General features: G+C 39.9%; 1 protein-coding gene across 3 annotated transcripts in view; it reads right to left on the bottom strand.

Moving 5' to 3' along the window:
- The window catches only part of USP54 (ubiquitin specific peptidase 54), a 94882-nt gene extending 73340 nt beyond the window's left edge, over window positions 1-21542 (bottom strand). The window contains exon 1 of one of the 3 annotated variants that reach the window (XM_075216700.1): window positions 21247-21542. The gene's annotated coding sequence lies outside the window, so the exon portion shown is untranslated. The remainder of the gene's footprint in view (window positions 1-21246) is intronic. The other 2 variants (XM_075216698.1, XM_075216697.1) reach the window with 2 other exon arrangements.
- Between the last annotated feature and the right edge of the window lie 457 nt (window positions 21543-21999).

The raw sequence follows: 21999 nt of genomic DNA, 5'->3' as shown, positions 1-21999 counted from the left end.
TGAGCAAACATGACAGAGTTTCAGGTCAGGTTTAGCAGTGCCAATTGAGGTGTGCAACCTTGTTAAAGAGAAACCAGCAATATCTGACCAAGCACTGTACTCATACGTTGCATAGAGATACCCAGGAACACTGAACTCGCTTGTTCCAGCTTCCTCCGAATCACTGTTCCCTCACCCACTCCAAACATCTTCCGGCTTCTTCCAAGTCAATCCCAGTCACACAGGACTTTTCCTGTTATGTACAACTCAATCCTGGTGGCTCCTCCCATTTAATATGCAATGAAAGTCTACAAGTTCTGTGGGGTAAGGAGTAAATGTAGGAGGGCCCCTCTGTACAGAAAATTCACATGACCAATAAAACTATAATTCATACGATACCTATAAAACACACAGATAGCTACATGAGAAGCACTATCTGAAATCTTTGTCTTGGGAGTCAAGAGAATATATATATATATATATATATATATATATATATATATAAGATATAGAGATCCAGGCACTTGAACACAAGGGGTCATTGTTGACTTTAGTCCGATATCTAGCCTACCAATCTCTGCCCTATTTCCAGCAGTTACTGTGGGGTGTAGGATGGGGGCCTCCCTGGTCGAGGCTCTTTCCCCTCTTGGACCAGAGCTGGGGTGGCAGCACAGCTTCAAGTCCCTGGATCGGTCCCATTGCAACAATTATACTCTCCCCAATCTGGGTTGACTGTCGTTGGCTTTAGAAGATGCTGGAATATTGAATGGTTTTCAATGGATTTGCTTCTCAGTTACAGTATCTACCACATTCAATACAGTCCTGGATATTTATCCATCATTAAAATATTAAGAGTTTACTGTAACGTGGAACGACCATTGCCTGCATATACATGACAAGACAGGTTAAACTACTGCATGTATTTTGCTGCTCACATAAAATAACCCCCCCATTGTGGAGGGTCAGCCTCATAAATTCAACAATGTGTACAATATGCACTGATGTGAATTTCAGTGATGAAGTATAAGTAGCTGTGCTTTTTGTTATATGCAAATGTCTGCAGAGATTGGAGCACATGACTCTTTATGCTTGTGTTCCACGCTTATAATGTCACGTCATTTTTGCTATTAAAAGAGTCTCTCTTAATCTACTTATATAGTCATGCAGTACTCACCATATTTTTATAGTAGTAATGCACCTGTAACGCAGAGCGACAGACTTGTTCTGCAGTTAATTTATTTTAATATGGTCTGAAACAAAGCTCAGTCTGCACTGACTGTGTCATACTCAGAGTCCATAATTATCCATCAGAAAATCAGTGGGCTATTGTCCGATCATATTCCAAGCCCTGGTTAATTAAAAAGCTATTTTTGCTCCTTTTTGACTGTGGCCATTCTTATACTTTAAATGACTAAACAAAACCACACCATATCCCAGTTTTACTTACATTCACCATTCCTCACCATCTGAGGTCACCATGAGCTGTCTGAGACAATGGAGGATCATTTACTGCATAAACATTATACACCATCAGGTTAAAGTCAACAAGAGTAAGCGGCTGTTCACACCTATCCGCTTTTTACACATTAATAAAAACACATGAAAAGCACATTAATGGGTGAAAGAAGAGTCAAAGGTGCTGCTTCTACCACTGTCCCACAAGGTTTTTAGGAGCACGAGTTTTGCACATGTTGCCAACCTCAACTACCATAACCACATATAACAAACTATTCAATTCTCAGCATATTTCCAAGCGATAAGAAAAATAATATTTTAAAAAAAATCACAACTGAAAACATTTCAAGCATGAAGGATTGTGAAATTTTTAATCTAATAAAATATACACATATTTTCATGCAAAAACATTTAAATATTTAGCATTCCTGCGCTTACTCTTAAAATTACTTGGATCACAAGACGCTTGCAGCTCAGATATAGCACAACTATGCATGCAAAATCGTATGCGAGTTTCCTTGTTTTTCCAGATTTACATCTTTTCAGGAGACACAATGAAAATGTTTTTAGTCCTATGTCAAATAAAGTAAATGTAAACAAAAGCAGAACAAAAAAAATGACCCAGTGGATTATAAAATCTAATATCTGAATACCAATACACACGGGCACAATTTAGACAGAAGCCTATTAACCACCAATTTATTATGGGAGGAAACAGCAAAGGAAATTCATAGAAACAATTCTTGCAATTATCACCTTTTTCAGGAATTAACGAAATCCCCCGGCGCTGCACGGCAGCAAAGCTAATAACCACCACATCACAAAAAACAATGTAACAGGATAAACGGGAACTTCAAAGAGGCTAATAATGTCTCTAACAATGTAATAAAAGTAGAAACCAAATGATCTTGAGCTGGTCAAGGTTGTCAGAGTAGCAGAGCAGAGATATTTAGAAAGGATTAAAAAAAAGTGGCTTTATCATGGTCATTTCCATTCTCCATTACTGCACTGAAAAAAATCGCCTAAACACAGTCACGCGATTTTAAAAAAAAAATATCAGTAAAGTCTTACAATAATGAGAGAAATTGTTAAAATCATTGTCCTGAGCAAAGTCAGTTCTTGACAGCATAAATCATGGGAAAGTCAGCATAACAATGAAAATGAAAAAGGATTAGTGCCAGTCACTGCTATATGAATAAAGTGTAATAATGAAGCCAGCAGTACAGCAACTCCCTCTATGAATGGTAAGGCCAAGCACCCAGAAGCGGTTGGACCCAAGCACCCAGAAGCAGGTGAACCCCCTCCACTCATGCTTCTAATTCTTGGCCAGGAACGAGAATCATTAAGCATCCAATCGCTGCTTCGGTGTGAGGGGTCATTTTTAAAAAGAGTTTTATTTAAATGTTTAAACTTGTTTTAATTCCCCTTTATGTTGGATCAAGACATAATCGTGAAGACACGACCATCTTTTTTTAAATAGGCAAACAGCAGCAATGTGTTCTTCCCATGCAAAAAGGGCTGGAACTTCTACCCTTAAAATTCTAATTCCATTCAAATTTCCTTTGGTGTATTAAACTAACAACATGAAGAATGGTTACTCTTTCATTTCAGTGGAACACACGACATTTATGGGAGTTTACTCTCAAGATGATACCAATTCTGGTTACAAAATGCCATGTTATTGATTTAAGAGTAAATCTAATTATTATTGAAATTTATTTTAAAAATGTACCTGCCCCATAGTTTTGAAAAATCCAGCATTAATAGTACACAGTCTGTGCAAAAGCCTAATTGCAATATTGCAAATTTTCTAATACACATTGCTGCAAAAGATAACTTATTAAAAAACTGAGCTCCACCATCTGAGTTTTAAACACCTTTGGCATTATTTAAACAAGATGGTGGGGTGGGCATAAATTCCTGTTCTATGAATCTCATGTGATCATCTGGAGCCAATGTACTGAAAGCTGGCAGCTTGATGATGTCAGAAGATGTTTCCGAGGAGCACAACACATAGTAACATAATTAATGAGGTTGGAAAAAAAAAAAAAGACACCAGTCCATCAAGTTCAACCTATTTTGGATCTCCTGCGATCCTGCACTTATATTTGAAATTGATCCAGAGTAAGCAATCGCCAATCTGTTTCAATTGTGAAAATCCCCCCAGACCCAATATTGCAGTCCTATTTTTACCCTATATCCACTACTATCCTTCATTTTAATTAACGGTCGTATCCCTGGATACACCTTTCCGCAAAAAATTGGCTAACCCTTTCTTAAACATATCTATTGAATCTGCCATCACGACCTTCCCTGGCAATGAATTCCATATCTTGGCTGCCCTTACTGTAAAGAACCCCTTCCTTGGCTGGTTGTGAAATTTCCTCTCCACTAACCTTAGGGGGTGACCACGTGTCCTGTGTATGGTCCTTGGGGTAAAAAGTTCCCATGAAAGTTCTCTGTAATGACCCCTAATGTATTTGTACATAGTAATCATATCTCCCCTTAGACGCCTCTTTTCTAAAGTAAACATGCCTAAACTGGCTAACCTTTCCTCATAACTTAAGGACTCCATACCCTTTATCAATTTTGTCGCCCTTCTCTGAACCCTTTCTAGTTCCAAATTATCTTTTTTATAGAGTGGTGCCCAGAACTGTACTGCATATTCAAGATGAGGTCTTACCAATGATTTATACAGTGACAAAATTACACTGTCTTCCCTTGCATCTATGCCCCTTTTTATGCATGCCAATACTTTATTTGCCCCTGCAGCTGCTGCTTGACATTGAGCACTATTGCTAAGTCTATTGTCTACGAGCACTCCCATATCCTTTTCCATTATAGATTCTCCTAAATTACTTCCATTTAATTTATAGATTGCGCTCTTGTTTTTGATCCCTGAATGCATAACCTTACATTTATCTGTGTTAAACTTCATATTCCATTTGGCCGCCCAATCCTCCAGTTTATTTAAGTCCCTCTGTAGAGAAGCTACATCTTGCTCTGATTTTATTACCTTACAGAGTTTAGTGTCATCTGCAAAAATAGAAACTTTACTCTCTAAACCATCACCAAGGTCATTAATAAATATATTAAAAAGGAGTGGCCCCAGCATGGAACCTTGAGGTACTCCACTTAAGACCTTTGACCAATTAGAAAATGTTCCATTTATCACAACGCTCTGTTCCCTATTCTCTAACCAGTTTTCGATCCAAGTACAAATGTTGATTCCTAGACCCAGTTCCCTTATTTTGTAAACCGGCCTCTTGTGTGACACTGTATCAAAGGCCTTTGCAAAATCTAAGTAGACCACATCTACTGTGCTGCCCTGGTCTAAGTTCCCACTAACTTCCTCGTAGAAACTAATGAGCATGCTCCTGCCAGTGGCGGATCCAGGGGGGGGGGCGCGATCGGGGCAATCGCCCCCCCTAGCAGGGGCTTGCTGCCGGCGACTGCACACTATGTGCAGGTCCGCTCGGCAGTGACAATGTGCTGCCCGGCTGCTCTGATTGTGTTTTAAACACAATCACAGCAGTCAGGCAGCACATTGTCACTGCCGAGCGGACCTGCACATAGTGTGCAGCCGCCGGCAGCCTTAGATGGCAGAAAGGGGGCGGGGCCTAAATCGCGCCCCCCCCCCCCATATCCCCCTAAATCGCCCGGGGTAGAAATATTTTCTAGATCTGCCCCTGGCTCCTGCTACTACATGGGATATTTTCACAGATTAACAAGACTTCACGCCTGCCCAGAAGACTGCAGACATGTGAAAATGTGAATTTGGAAGAAGCCTATGTCAAGCTATGCTTCATCTTTTCAGATATTGGTTTAATGTGCAGCTTCGTGTAGGTAAAAGTTCTGCTTTCAAGTGGTCATCCACTTTGAGACAAGTGGAAACTTAAGAGCTGGAAGCCTATTCCTTATCCTTCGTTAAATCATAATGGCCTTCATTTACAGTTGGACGCAAAATTGCGACTTGAATACGTACAAAAAATAAAAATATGCATTCGTACTTTATGTTTCATGTCCTGAAGGCATACGGCTTCTCGGCAGAATTTCTGAAGGCGGTCTCTGCCCTTTACAACTTCCCCACCCCCAATCTTTGTGCTTGTTATAGAGCACCTGGCGACAATGATTAGGCAGATGGCTATGGTAACGGGTGTGGAGGTGGGACCCCAGGAATTTAAGGTCTCCCTCATTGCGGACAACATACTCCTCTCTCGCACGAATCCCCAGGACTCATTGCCCACCCTATATAGCCTCATAGATGAGTATGGCCTTCTCTCAGAATATAAAATTAATTTTACCAAATCGGAGGCCATGCTCCCCCATGTCACCCCTCCCCTCCAGACAAGCCTACTGTCTAATTTTGCCTTACGCTGGCAGCCCAACAAGATCAAATATCTTGGCATCTACATCACCTCCTCCTATAATAAGCTATATCGAGAAAATCCCCCCACCCCTGATTAAAATCAAACAGGACCTAGTGATATGGAGAAGCTATGCCCCTATATTGGCTGATAGAGATCACCTTCAACACACCAGGTCGGCATGAACAGGAATACGAAAGAGACCTGGGACCTCCCCTGGACGAGTCTAATTGGGAGGAGGTCCGAGAGGGAATTGCCAAATTGCCAAGAGCTCAATCTCTACACTAATTAAGGAAACTGCATACAAACTGTACTATAGGTGGTACTATGCGCCAGACAAATTATCTAGAATGTTTCCCACGGCCACTTCGAGCTGCTGGCAGGAATGTGGTCAAAGGGGTACAATGCTACATATATGATGGACCTCCCCTCATATAGTCCCTTTCTGGACCATGGTTCTCGCACTTATAAACACCATGGGCTAGATTTGCTAAGCTGCGGGTTTGAAAAAGTGGGGATGTTGCCTATAGCAACCAATCAGATTCTAGCTATCATTTTGTAGAAGGTACTAAATAAATGACAGCTAGAATCTGATTGGTTGCTATAGGCAACATCCCCACTTTTTTCAAACTCGCAGTTTAGTAAATGTAGCCCCATGTCTGAACAACAGGTCAATAAGGACCCTTGGTCTTTCCTTCTCTCTCGCCCCTTTCCTGATGAGAGCTCCCTTTCTAACAAACTTCTCTCTCATATACTGGAAGCTGCTAAGTCCCTAAGAGCCAAACCATAGACCATAATCCTCCCTTCATGCAGGAGCTATGGAATTACATATCGCAAGTATAGGGAGTATTACATACTACCTACACGACAAATCATATAAATTCAGCAAGGTTTAAACACCGTAGTAAGTACAAGAAAGTCGTAGCTGCATATCCTCCTCGACTCTCCCTCCTGCTATTGACATATAGCCCTTGGGTCACCTCCGGATCCCCCAGGCTGGGGCAAGAACCTCGTCTATGTTGAAGATTGTTTTCTAATTGTATAGGTTGATTGTCCCCAGACATGTTGCATATATTGTCAATCGTGATATCACTGTTGAAATTTGTGCCTTTCCTACTCACCCCCTCTCCTTCTCACCTTCTACCTCCTTCCCAAAGCCCTGATCCATCTACCTCTCCCCCACTAGTATAAAATATAAAAATAAGAGGATACATTTTACTCATATCCTTTTGATCATTCTGCTGTTTGTATTTCTCATGCTGTTTCCTTTCTAAATAAAGAGTTTAAAAAAAATGCATTTGTACATTTGGCTTTATTTCCATCTGCATGTATCTTAAGAAACATGAAATTTTTAATCTAACATATAGATGTGTCACTCAAAAAAATATTACGGTCACCATCAACACAGATATATGCACAAAGCCTATGGCACTTGCAAAGATGCCTAATAAAAGGCTTAGATTAAGGCTACATCCAAGACAATATTGGACACATCCTTAAATGGATCGTTGACTCGTTTCTCCACGCTGTTACCGTATTGAACGTACATATAAACTCCTCATCTCAAAGCACAACATGCCGCAATTAAGATATGCTTAAGCAAAATTTCAGTGCCAACTAACCAGGCAGAGCTGGAACAGCCATTGACCTTGAAGAAGGACATCAGGAACACAGATGCAACACAAAGCATCCCATGCTTCTCTTCCAGCCGACGGTGTAGCTTTGCTCCTAGTGCTCTAGACCAGCTAGGAGTGGGCGTAGAATAAATACAAACCTCACATGGTAATAAGGTTTTAGCTGCTGGTTTGTAGAACAGTGTCCCTTCTAGGCTGCCTTGTCCATCACCATTCTGTTGAAAAATCAAGTTATTATGCCGTTGGGCTTTGATGGGATGTGTGGAAATCACCACATACTCTAGAGCAGGGGGTGACAACCCCGGGCACGCAGACCAATTTCATCTGGCACTCAGGAGCTCCGAGCTGTCCCACCAAAAGAAGCCAAAACGGAGCTGCTGCGCATGTGCAGAAGCTCAGTTTCATTCATCTGCAGCTGCTTTAGTGTAGAGGCTCCCAGGTTCCGTTGTGGAACGAAAGATGCTGACTCCAGGTAAATATGAAGGACTACATCTACTGGGGGCTCAAGTATGAGGGACGACATCTACTGGGGGCTCAAGTATGAGGGACGACATGAAAACTTTGTATATGTAATTAATAAATAATATATATATATATATATATATATATATATATATATATATATATATATATATATATATATATATATACACACACACACACATACACATATATATATACATACATATACACACACACATACATTTGGCACGCGTGGGCTTGAAAAGAATTTCGCCAGTGCACTGATAGAAAAATGTTGCTGACCCCTGCTCTAGAGGAATATCACAGAGTTAGAGGATAACCAGGATACATTTTTACATAAAGGGTACAACACAGCCTAACCAGACAGGTGCAAACTGCTACAAACACAAAAGTAAACAGATTGCTGTAATAAACTATATCTTAAGCTGGGTACACACTACAGAAATTTCGACCAACTTTTTATGCCGAGCGATTTTACATGCGATCGATGTTCCGATCGCTCGGTCCATGGACTGCATACACACTAGCCTTGTTTAGGACGATGAAGGGAAGAGCGGACGTCCCTTTAGCGACTTTTTACAGCCATGTTGTCGTGAGCAATGACTGTAATTTCGTACTCACTGTTGTGGATCGGTCGGAAGTTTATACACACTACACAACGGAAACGAGATTGGAACGAAAATATTAAACGGTACGACCAACCAAATGAGGCGACAATCGTCCATTTGGGCAGACTTTCGACCATCGTGTCACTGCACACACTGACCCGACTTTTGAACGAGCGGTCGTATGTCGGCTGTTTGAGCCGATTATTGGACGAAAACAGTGTAGTGTGTACCCATCTTTAGACTAAACCTATACCACATTCTCAGGGATATAAGATTATAAGAAGATATCTCATTTGTTCAGTTCTCAACAAAACTGCAACACAGCCTCAGGATTTGCCATATGAGGTAATAGGAGTTTCAGGAAGCAGATTAATTGTTTAATTACACATGATTGGTATTCCTGACAAAGACCTCTGAAAACAGGATGTAGAAGAGAATACACACTCGAAAAGTGTAGGTCATAAAACTTAGACAGAAAGGAACTAAACAGTCATGTCCCAGAGTCTGAATGTTTCCAGTTGAATAGAGCCAGAAAAATAATTAGGTAAAAAAAAAGCCAAGAAACAAAGCCTACTAGTCAGATCTATTTTGATAAATACAAATTACTACTATAAAAGTTGGGAATATTTTTCACTAAAATATGTTATATTATACAGACATACAAATGAATTACTAATATTAAATATGTAGAACTGCCTCTTCTACTACTCCCAAGCCATCTACGCAGACACATAACATTAGTAACAGACTATATATTTAATTATGAAATCCCTTTGGGTTCCCAATAAAATTGTCAGAATTCCAAGCGGAGAAAAATATGGGTAGAACAATAATAAATATATATATCTTTTGAAGGCTTCCACAACTGATCTACTTATCTCATCTCTGAGGCTGTATGGCCCCACCCTACACTGAGTTTCCGCTAATGACTGTCACAAAGGTGACATCGCAGTTCACTGGTGACTGCCCTGTGATTAAATGGTAGACTGCCATCAACCACTTGTGCACAACTGATCTAGATAATCAATAACGAATATCATTTGTAATATAAGGTATTCCCATTAAAGGAGATTAGTAAAATGTAATGCAAACTATTTTTCATTAGGATGCACTATTTAATTATGGTTCTAGCCATGTGCATTTATGTAGATGTCCATTCTCCCAATTATAAATAAAAATGTTAGAATTGGCCAGAAGGTACAACAATACAATAAAATAGCACCAACCTAATCTCCTCAAAGTGGATATCAAAAAGAAGAAGAATTACGTCATCATGCACAGAAGAGGGTGCCGAAGATAAGAAGACAGAAGAGTAAGAAGAAAAGACCATAAAAGGTAATTAAAAATAGAGGGGATAGTGTGAAAATACGAGGGGGGGGGGGGATTGCTGCAGGGGTGAAACAGTGTGGGGGGGGGGTGATGCTGGCAGGCACAGTGAGGGGGGTGATGGAGAAGAGAACAATGTGATGAAGAGAAAAAGAGAAAAGTGTGACGAAATATGGGGCACAGTGTGACGAAATATGGGGCACAGTGTGATGAAGGGGCATTTATTTCTCTTCTATACTTCTCACCAAATGAATGTGCTCAAAATGTTACATTTTATTGCAAAGAATACAAATTCTTCATTTAGATTATTCATAGAACAATAAATGTATGCTGTTAATGTACTTGTATTATTCTCTTTATGAAAGTTTATAATATAATTTGTAATAAAAGAAAAGCATTATTGAATGAACAAATAATTCATAAAAGAGGAGGGTGCAAATTTATTTTTTGCAGGGAGGCACCAGACATGCTAGCACCAGCCCTGGTAGGTGAAATAAGAAGTGTTTTTTCCTACAGCAACTTACAATGTTAACTGTTTATCGCACCTATAATTGTCCTCCCAAAGTTCCCCTTGTGACAGCTTCACGCAGGCCTTAGCACAAAATGCTTTGCTCGCTACCAGTACAGTCTGCATGACTTAACAGCCCATATGTAATAGACCCCTCCCAATACAGTGGGGTTTTAAACATAGCCTAGTGGCAGAGGTAGGTTTTACATCATTGGGACCATAGCCAGGTCTAAAATGCCAGAGACCAGCGCAAAGGGGTAACACATGACTGCAAAGAGAGAGAGGATACAAGGATGCTGGCAAACACATCCCCTTGCACTAGGAACAATTAAGCAAACACAGTTTAATTTTAAAAACATAACAGTCTAAACAATTTAATATTCTTAATCTTAAAAAACAGGGGGGGGGGCATCACAGGGGAATGGAGGTCCCCTTAGCCCAGGGGCCTCCATTACCTTAATCCGGCCCTTGACCCACGCTGACACTTTCTGGACCAACCTATGTCTCTATGCAGTTAGTGCCGGTGTTAGAAATGGCACAGTGCGACTACAGAAAAGCACATGCATTACTACAAAAAAAAAAAAAAAAAAGGCCAAATCACATGGAAAATGGTTCTATGGAAAAAAACATTTACTTTGTAGACAAGGAAAACAATAACTTAGAGTAGTGGAACTGAACTTGTTGCACTGTACATTTGTCAAAACAAAAGCATATCAATAGAAAGCATCGTGCACATGAACAGATCAACATATAGTGAGTATTTCTGTTTAAGTACTGTGACAGTTTGCCAAATGAATCACAGGCTCTCTTCATCAGACTGCTTTATTGATTGTGTCAACTGAAACGGAACTTAACGATCAATAATCATGACCATAATCGCGTGGGTGAACCAGAAAACGTTAATTATTTACATAACATTTTGTCATGACATTACAATATCCTGCTGCATATGATATAGAATAGAATATATATATATATATATATATATATATATATATATATATATATATATATATATATATATATATATATATATATATATATATATATAAAGCCAGAAAGACTGGACCAACCAAATGTGTCCCAAACATTGAAAGAAAATGTCATCATGAATGAATATAAAAGGTTTGTTTTTTTGTAGGACCAGCTGTGTATGAGTTAGCTGGATAAATCGAAAGCGGAAAATTAGCATATCATGGCTCCAGCAACAATCTTTGTTTTCATGACAACTTACACCCATTCCTGTGTCTTTGTGCTCCGATTGGTTAGTGCTGCTTCCCGATTTGCCATAAAGATTATTCTGCTAGAGAGAAAAAGGCTAAATAAAGACAGCCTCATAGAGCACTCTGGCCCAGGACTGCAGTCCCTGAGGCTGAAGCAACTGACAGCTATGCTAATGATAACGCTGATATACCAGGAGCTGACAGAAACACAAACCATCTACTCTGTACAGGCACCGACAAGAGTGGTCATGGTTACATGGCCTATCTTGATATATTTATATATATATATATATATATACATACATACATACACACACACACACACACACACACACACACAGCATCTTTATAATACACTGTACAGCTGCACCCTCCTTGTTCGACTCTAGACTACAGTGCAGCATTCACCACAGGGATCTCTACTCAAAGTATTATGAGCATCACACAGAGCAATAGCAGTTATTACCTAAAATAGTCAGCCAATAGCAGGCAATCACTTCTTCCTTCCCCTTTTATTAACCATTTTATTTCTGAATATAGCAGCCTTATACAACAATACACTAACTCGACTAGGCTATTTCACCCGTGCTGGCAGCTAAAGTTAATACATAGCACTGCCTCTTCCTTTGCAGTAAGTGGGTCAACAAACGGGAATATTGGAGAGGGCATGCAGTCATGTGACAGATTCATGCAAGGCCTCTGCACAAGATGCTTCTCTCTCTCTCTCTAGATGTCAAGCCTGCATGATTTAACACCCAGTTTAAAAGAACATATATTTATAATATATTAGAATACTTCATGTTCATTCCCTCCTTAATTCTAGTTCTAAGAGAAAGGTAGATCACGAATTAGAAAATATATAGAGCTTTCTCTTTTCTTATACATCAACATTATAAAGCACAGAATAAGCCACCCTAATATTTAGCATGAGGGCACATGAGCATTTGCAGATTCTTTCCCACAGAAAACTGTTTATAACTCCAATAAGTTGCAATTACTGATCCCTTTAAAAGTGCATGATCAATGACCACAAGGGTTAAATGGAAGAGAATGAAGCACGAAGTACAGTATGAAACGGTCATACGTTCCCATCGGTGTGCAAGTTAAAGCAGCTCCAATAAAGTTGCAAATAAAATTATCCACGTTAACTTACATTAGCACACAACACATTTCGTCAGGTGTCACTGTTTTATTCACTGAGCAAGAGTGACGTTTGACAGTCAGAGGTTGCGTATACACATATGCTATTGCAAAACATGACAAAACATGCACACACATAGCACAATCGTCTGCGGGCTACCCTTTTAGCAGAAGGCCATCTGTACTGTCTCTCAGACATCCACACGGATCAATAAATCTAATTTTTAAGGCCAATACATTTCCAATTGTATTCCATTAGATATTTATTTTATTAGGTAACCAATCTGTAACCCATCACAATTCTTCCTGCCATTACAGATACCCTTTTTCTCCCATTTCAAATGTAAATTTAAATGTATTTGATATTTAAGTATATCACAATAGTTGGGTCATCACCCAAAACAGTAAGATGCTGTACTCATTTTGTACAGTACAAAAGAATAGTTACATCAGGAACTTTGCTTATAAAAGTTGTATTGCTTATACAAGTGGCCTACCATTAGTAGAGACAGAATAGCGACTCATCAGCTATTCAGTAAGTTCTGGGACCCAGAGAAAATGAGCATTTATTCAAATCAATAAAAACAAACACCGAAACTTAGGAAAGGGTAAATACAGTCTATTTTTAGGTCATGACTGACCCTTGTACCTTATGCTCACTACTCTTCTCCCCTTCCTCCTGTCCTAAACAAATGTATGACTAAATACAATAATAAATAATAATATATTTAAAAAAAAACAAACAAAACAAAAACCAAGTTCCTTTATCTACAATATGGAAATGTAGTGGTGTAGATGATGGCGGGGGTGTGAACTAGCACAAAGAGGAAGCATCACCTGATGAGACAACTAGAACAATTGTGGCCAATCAAATGGGCACAGTCACCCAATGTACAGCCTCTCTGTACAAATGGTTATATAATTCAGTGTTCTCCCTAGCACTTATTTCCCAGGTGTTCCCCACGGCTGTTTTTACTTGCCAACCGGTTCTTGGAGCCCAACAGAGTCCTATTATAATAGAATAAACCAGGGTTTCCCAAACCCAGTCCTCAGGGCTCCCTAACAGTGCAGGTTTTCTGGATCACATGTGACATAATTAGGACCACCTGTGGATCTGTTACAATGTGTCAGTCAGTAATGACTACACCTGTGCTCCAGCATGGAGATTTGAAAAACCTGCACTGTTAGGGAGCCCTGAGGACTGGGTTTGGGAAACCCTGGAATAAACCATTGTTTCTCCTATTAGAACAGGCACAATGTGACCACTACAGCCAGCAGTGTGTGTTAGCCTACTGACCATCAGTCTGACCAGTCCTGGCAGGTGTGGGCAACAACCTCCAACATTTTTCAATAGCATTGCAAAGTATTACACTGACCGCACCCAGCTGCTTCTTAATGCCACCCGGCTGGCAAAATGTTCTGGGAAGATCACTGTAATTGTATATAAGTCCATTAGATACATGCAGAGTTTCCCAAACCCAGTCTCAGGCCCCGCTAACAGTGCAGGTCTTCCAGGTCACAAGTGAAATCTTTTCACGTCAGTCAGTCAGTAATGACTACATCTGTGCGCCAGCAAGGAGATGTGGAAAACATGCACTGTTAGGGCTCCTGGTGGGACTGCATTTGGGAAAGCCTGTTATGTGGGAAAGTTTTAGAGAAAAACTGGGTCAGTGTATCTTTAATTCTTGTGAAACAGATACAAGTATATTTGCCAACATTTCAAACCGAGTGGCAGGTGTGGGACGGTTTGCAGTGACACAATCACATCATGATGACTCCGCCCTCAGCAATGAACCCATTTGCAGCAGGAGGCAGGGCTATGATAATGCGATCTGATCATTAAGCCCTGCCTCTGCCTAGTTCAACAATGAAGTGGGAGGATCCAGGAGGAAGGCCTGCTCTTCCAGGAGTCCAAGAGACTTCATAAAATTTCAATAGTCTGCTGAATAATCTGTGGGAAAAGACTTAAAAACAAATGTCATGCCATACAAGTGATAATGGGTGATTTTGTTAAAGTACTTTTATATGAAGTTTACCTTGGCAATGAGAATAAGGCAAGTCTATCATTACATTTGCAAGGTGGCGATAATTGAAGGAATGTCCCTACAGCTCTAAAATGTGTTGTTCTTTTGAGCAGGGTCCCAGTACATAAATATAGGCAAGACCTCTGTTGCTCACATCAGCATTCACTGGGTATCTCCTTAGAAAGAAATCTGAGCCTCCTCCATTGGGCATCTGACTTTCACTTTTAGTCCCTGCCTCCGAATCTTCCCTCTCTGGAACCCTGCTTAATAAAACCGCTAAAGATTATATGCTGGGAAAGACAAGACATTTAAGAAGATATGGTATCATGCATTGGTAGACATTACAAGCATTTACATTCTTATTCTTTTCCTAAATACCTTTTCTCTACACAACCCATTAGGTGACACCCCATTATGAGATACTAGTACTTTAGTATACTTGTCATGAAAGTTTAAATATTGATTATATCCAGAAATTTCAAAACAGTTATAGTGCTCAATTTTTATTACAAAATAATATTCCTAATTGCACACATCTAATCACGTTCTATTTTTAAATTCTGACATTTCCACCCTAGAGCTAAACCGAACACATGGAATATATTTCTCATTCATCCATGCCAACTAAAATATTATGTAGGCTGCAGCTTAGGAGAATGTAGACATTTATTAATTCTACAGCAATTATTTGTAACTGAACCAATATGTGGTTTTACAAATTACATCACACTTCCATCTGGATAGCTACCTACATACCAACTCCACACTATACTAGGTTATATGCATCTCCAAAACCATGCTCATCAATGGGAGCCAAAGACTGGAACAAAAGGTGCTCCCGAGGAATACGGCGACTCGAGTAATTTGCCATCTAAGAGAAATGGTAAGCTAAAAGATATTTAAATACCGCGCTAACATTTATGACTAGTAGAGCACAGATAATCGGTCACTGAAATTTTGTCACAGGGTCAACCATAGTATCACAAGCGGAAAGGAAAAAACTGCAGTGTTCACACCTACACTATTAACAGGCTTTTCAGCTGCCAACAGCGCAAAGCGCATAAAAAGTAAAATAGATAAATAAGACAAAAGGCTTCATTTAGGCTCATTCCTACCATTGCGTCCTAAAACGTTAACACCACTTTTCCAGTTATTAAACGGTCTTGGGGCAGCAAGGTGGCTAAGTGGTAAGCACTTCTGCCTCACAGTAATGGGGTCATAAGTTCAATTCCCGACCATGACCCTATCTGCGTGGAGTTTGTATGTTCTCCCCGTGTTTGCGTGGGCTTCCTCCAGGTGCTCCGGTTTCCTCCCACACTCCAAAAAAATACTGGTAGGTTAATTGGCTGCTATCAAAATTGACCCTAGTCTCTCTGTCTGTGTGTGGGAATTTAGATTGTAAGCCCCAATGGAGCAGGGACTGATGTGACTGAGTTCTCTGTACAGCGCTGCGGAATCAGTGGCGTTATATAAATAAATGGTGATGATGATAACATCTCTACAAAGCAATATGAGGCTTCAAATGAAGAAGTGGTAGAGACCATCAGCAAGATATATAGCGCAACATTTACTAAAGGCAACCAGCAGTGCCATTTTGTGTGACTACCAGATGATCAGATTTCCAAAATTCATCCCCGATACTTAAGAATGCTTGGTTAAGACTGAATGTGAACAACCATTTTAAAACCACATTGTCATGTCAGAACCTTGACCAAGCCCTCAGTTCTGTATGATGGCATATTATGAAGTGGCTTCTCATCAACAGTTGTTTATATAGGGCCAGCATATTTTATAGCACTTTACAATTGGGAACAGGAATAAAACAATAGTATTACAAAAGTATTACAGACAGATCCGAGAGGTAAGAAGGCCCTGCCCACAAGCTTACAATCTATAGGACAATGGGAGCATAATACATGAGGTTAAGTGCAATATATTGTATATTGGTCCAGCAGATTGCAAAGGTAAAAAGTGCTTAGTGGCCTGTATGATCCAGTCACACTGCAAACAGTCTGTACAGAAAGGTTAGTCTCATGCATTTATATATAAATGCATGAGACCAATAACAATCACCGACAGCCCCACAGTGCAGTGCTTAAAGAGAAAGTGTAATCACTTCCTGCGAGTAGCAAGGAGCACAAAGTAGAGCTGCAGGAACCATGAATGGGCCTGCAATGAAACCTATGGGAGAGGAGGTAGGGGGGGCTGCAATGAAATCTATGGGAGAGGAGGTAGTGGAGCTGTAATGAAGTCTATGGGAGAGGAGGGAGGGGGCTGCAATGAAACCTATGGGAGAGGATGGAGGGGGGCTACAATGAAACCTATGGGAGGGGACCTACAATGAAACCTATTGGAGGGGAGGGAGGGGGGCTGCAATGAAACCTATGGGAGAGGATGGAGGGGGGCTGCAATGAAACCTATGGGAGAGGATGGAGGGGGGCTGCAATGAAACCTATGGGAGAGGAGGGAGGGGGGCTGCAATGAAACCTATGGGAGGGGATGGAGGGGGGCTACAATGAAACCTATGGGAGAGGAGGGAGGGGGCCTGCAATTAAACCTATGGGAGGGAGGGGGGCTACAATGAAACCTATGGGAGAGGATGGAGGGGGGCTGCAATTAAACCTATGGGAGGGAGGGGGCTACAATGAAACCTATGGGAGAGGAGGGGTCTACAATGGTGAGAATTTGCCATAACAATGAGAGGGGCACAGAGGGGGCTGAAATGAGAGCGATATGAGGATAACTATAACATTATTTTCCGCTCTTATGAATGATGACACTATGCCCTTAATTTTAAACAATAGGGGGCCTCATGTCCTAAGTGCCCTGGGCCCCCACAAAGCCTTAATCCAGCTCTGAGTCAGAGAGTTGTTATCTTGTGTGAACTGTGTAAAGAGTGGTAACAGGGTACACTAGGGATCATAAGTGGTGAATGAGGAATTTTATAAGCTTGTATGAAGGGGGCTTCCATTCCATGTGGGTTTTTAGAAAATGCTTGAAGACTACAGCAAAGTCTTATTGTGCGAGGAAGGGCATTTTTATGTTTGTCTACGGTCAGTAACAGTACAGGTTCAGAGATGGTGTTACACCCATACATGATGCATTACATTGTGTAGGCTGTTATAACCATGATTCTCAGAGAAGTGCAGTGAGTATAGTTACAGCACCAGTCATAGTGATAAATTAATCACTTTCAATATCCAAAATCAATAATGATGTCATTTTGCGTAAATAAGTATTTTTTTATTTTTTTTTACTACAAGCCAACTTTTCTACAGTACAGTATTCTATGGTAAGTTAAAGAAAAAACAAATATATACAGAGTCTTCATCTTAAAATCATAGTCTGTGTCTTTTGGATACTTTTGTGTATGTTTAGTCTAGAAGACATATTTACCTTACTTTAACATATGGTAACTTTTCATGGTTGGAACCCAGTTCTGGAATCTACAGAGCTCATCTGCTTGCACAATTTCATTGTATTATGACACAAAAATAACCACATGGATATCTGAAAGCAATTTCACACTATAATGAAGTCCACCAAGTTAGAAAATGAATATGATGTTCATTTTCAATGTCTTTACTAAGCTACAGGACATCTGCTGCAACATAAGCATTGACACACAGACATACACTGACATAAATGTTGAAAGCTAAACTAAACCCAAGTTTTATTGCTGCCAAAAACAGCCAAATGTTTTTGTGGATCATTAAGGATAGAAGAATCATGTGCATTTTTGGCAAAAATAAATATCTAAAACAAAACTAATATTAAAATAAATGAATTGCTGCCTAGTTTAAAGAGCAAGTGAAACCACTTTTGGATATTGATATATAAATCAACGCCTGTGTATTACTGAACCAAAACAAGTGAAGATTTAGTAGTTAAGCAAGTCAGTCAGTCATACTGTCCCATTCCTTTGCTAAAAGTTCTGATTTTAAGAGGGAAAGGCTCTGTAGCATCACTCTGAGGCAATTTTAACATTTCTGTTTGCAGTCTCCTAGTTAACAGAAATGTCCTGATCCGGATTGTTAGTCACACATAGAAACATGGTTGGTGACAAAGTAAAAAGTTTGAAGAATGGACATGATACAATTTGCTATTTGAGCTTTATGTCCTACATAAGCATCCTTGAACCACAGATTTAATGTTTTAGGCTACATACCCACTGCGTTTAAGATGCTTTTTTTTCCCCAGACACTGGTAGAACATATCAAATTCAATCAATAAGTGTTTTTCCATGTGTTTCAGCTATAGTTATATAAAAGTATAATAATATGAGCAGCAAGGTGGCTAAGTGGTTAGCACTTCTGCCTCACAGCAATGGGGTCATGAGTTCAATTCCCAGCCATGGCCTTATCTGAGTGGAGTTTGTAGGTCCCCCCACGTGTTTGCGTGGGTTTCCTCCGGGTGCTCTGGTTTCCTCCCACACTCCAAAAACAAACTAGTAGGTTAATTGGCTCCTATCAAAATTGGCCCTAGTCTCTCTGTATGTCTGTGTGTGTATGTTAGGGAATTTAGACTGTAAGCTCCAATGGGGCAGGGACTGATGTGAATGAGTTCTCTGTACAGCGCTGCAGAATCAGTGGTGCTATACAAATAAATGGTGATGATAATAAGAAATAATAGGGTTTCTATGATTTACAAAGCGTTGTAATATGACAAACATTACAGAATGGAACACAATGCAGGATGCTAACACTAGGAGTAATGATTTTAAGTTTCACATCCCTTAAATGCAAGCTCAAACTAATGCTATGTGTGATGAAGGAGGACATACCCCAATACATGTAAAGGTTTCATTTAATGCAATAAATTCTCGTATATACCAGACAAAGCGAGTACTGCATTTTTGTGAATTTTTATAAAAGCTTGAATAGCCCACACACGCGAATAGAAAAAAAAAAAAGATAAATTACTCCTATTCAGATTTCCATTTTGTATTCCATCCACATAAAAAGGGTGCCTATAACTATTACACACAAACAGTAATCCCTTGAAGAAAAAAAAGTTTTGGGGTTCATTTTTTTTATTTATTTTTTTAACAAAAATCAATGTGAAATGCTATAAAAAACGGCTTGACAATTTCATTTTTCCTTGGTGTGTTTCTTCACATTGCCATCAATGATTGATCATCCTATAGATTTCTCACAGCGTTATGTAACAACCATGGCAACCACAGTCACATGATGAAAAGAGCAGGCTTTGGACTGACCTTCTGAACTCTTATCACTGTGACATCCTCCCCCTCCCCATGACATGCTGAGAGCCTGTGCCTGTGTAGCAGGCTGCCTGTGTCTGGCAATTATACTTGTTTTCCCTCCAAAGAGATGCATGTAAAAAGGTACCTATTTAAGTAAAGAAAAAAAAACCTAACTGGGATTTCTGCTTAAAAAAGCCATTTGCCTTTATGTATGAAAACCTGTATTGCTGAGTTTAGTTATGTTTACACAACATATGAACCACAGAGTTGTCAAGATAAATGTAAAAAAAAAATACATTTTATAAATAGCTTTAAACAAAATATATATAAAAAAAAGTCAACAGTGCTGATCAAACCCAGTGACATCATATCCAAAACATTGCTGTAAAAAAATTGAACCCCATATTGGGCAGAATAATCAAAACTTACTGCTAACACAATTGGGGTGCCTCAAGCACATAAAACAAGTGTATTGTGGTAGCTTTTTTTTTTTTTTTTTTTTTCAACCTTTAAGTCTTAACCCTTCCCATCAGAATGGGAATGCATGTACAGCGTTGTTTAAGAGCAGGCTAAAATTGAGTAAATACTTTGTAGTTCATAAAGAAAAACAGCTACACACAACCATCCATCATCAATGCAGTTTTAACATTTTAGCAACTCTGCATATAAATTTAACACATTATTTACCTCAATTACTGTGTCCTCTGAAAAGTACTAATGTAGCAATATCAACTATGACGTTCATAGACATGCATTTGTAACATGCAACCTTACTGCATCAACTGACTTGTTTGATCTGCTATATGCCTCTCTAGGCATTATGGGCCTTAACACATAGGTCCAACAGATATTTTCTACACTGCTATTTTTACCCACAATACATGACATGAAGTAAATGCATTGCAAATCCACAAAGTGTTGTTTACACTGGAGAAAAAATATCAACACCGCCTAGAAACACGTTCTTGCAAGATCTATAGATGTGCAATGATTAACTTGGGACCAGATCAACATGGAAACCCAATGAATGGACATCTTCCTGCAAGACATTTGCGCATAGATGCTTGTATCAAAATAAACGAGTAATGGCAGAAGCAGGTCAGTCTGTTGCAGCGTAGTATAGGCCCGGGTAGCAGTGACTGGGTTATTAACAGAAGCACAGATCTAGGCTGTGTTCAGTGCAATCAGTCGGCCTGCAGTTCTTAAGTTATATAAACAAGCAGTGTGTCACCTTCAGACGGCATGGATCTGCCCAGCACAAGCTGGAGCAGGAATGCGATCTGGGATACTCACACTAACTGCACGCAGTCCGGAGCGACTCCTGGTAATCCTCCCATCTGGAATGCTGCAATTAGGGAAATCTCTTGCTCTGCATCCGTCTGTTTCGTCTCTTCCCTCCTGGGCAGGTCTCGTTAGAAGGATGACATCATCCCTTCAGACATGCACCTGATTCTCAGGATACGGCCCCTCCTCCCACACTCAGGTCATTGTTTTTCTTAAAGGGGCTGACCGGATTTGGCTTTAATTCCCTTTCAGCTCTATTTGAGCGTCTTCTTCTGCTGAAAGGCTGCAGCTTAGTGAGGAGCAGCCTGTGAGTGTAATTGGAAATGCAAGTCAATGCTATGTAGCCACCGCTGCAGGCTGTTAGGACACAACACTCAAGCACACTGCATGCTGGCTCTGTGCATGGCTACACTGCTGCAGACAGGATGGATGCAAATGGTTTCTATGTGGTTCACACTTGTTCTGTTGCCCGTGTTTCAGTGCAGAATATCATAGTCTTCTTGCAGTTATAAAATGGGTTTGATATGTCTGGGAACTTGAGGCTTTGACCGCGATCTGATCGTGTAAACTTGTATTTTATTCAGTGTTCAAGTGCTTTCAAATACTTTGGTTGTAGGCAGGTAGCTGTTACACTACAGCAACTTATGTAGTAATCATTGTCCAATGTATCTTTTGATCTGCATATCAACTGTTCATTGACTATACAATTGAATGCATGAGCAGTTAGATTTCCTAGATTTGTTTTTTTGTGTGTGAATTAAC

The sequence above is a fragment of the Mixophyes fleayi genome, chromosome 6 (assembly GCF_038048845.1).
Source record: "Mixophyes fleayi isolate aMixFle1 chromosome 6, aMixFle1.hap1, whole genome shotgun sequence".
Taxonomy (NCBI): domain Eukaryota; kingdom Metazoa; phylum Chordata; class Amphibia; order Anura; family Limnodynastidae; genus Mixophyes; species Mixophyes fleayi.
This window is presented reverse-complemented; position numbering and strand designations above follow the sequence as displayed.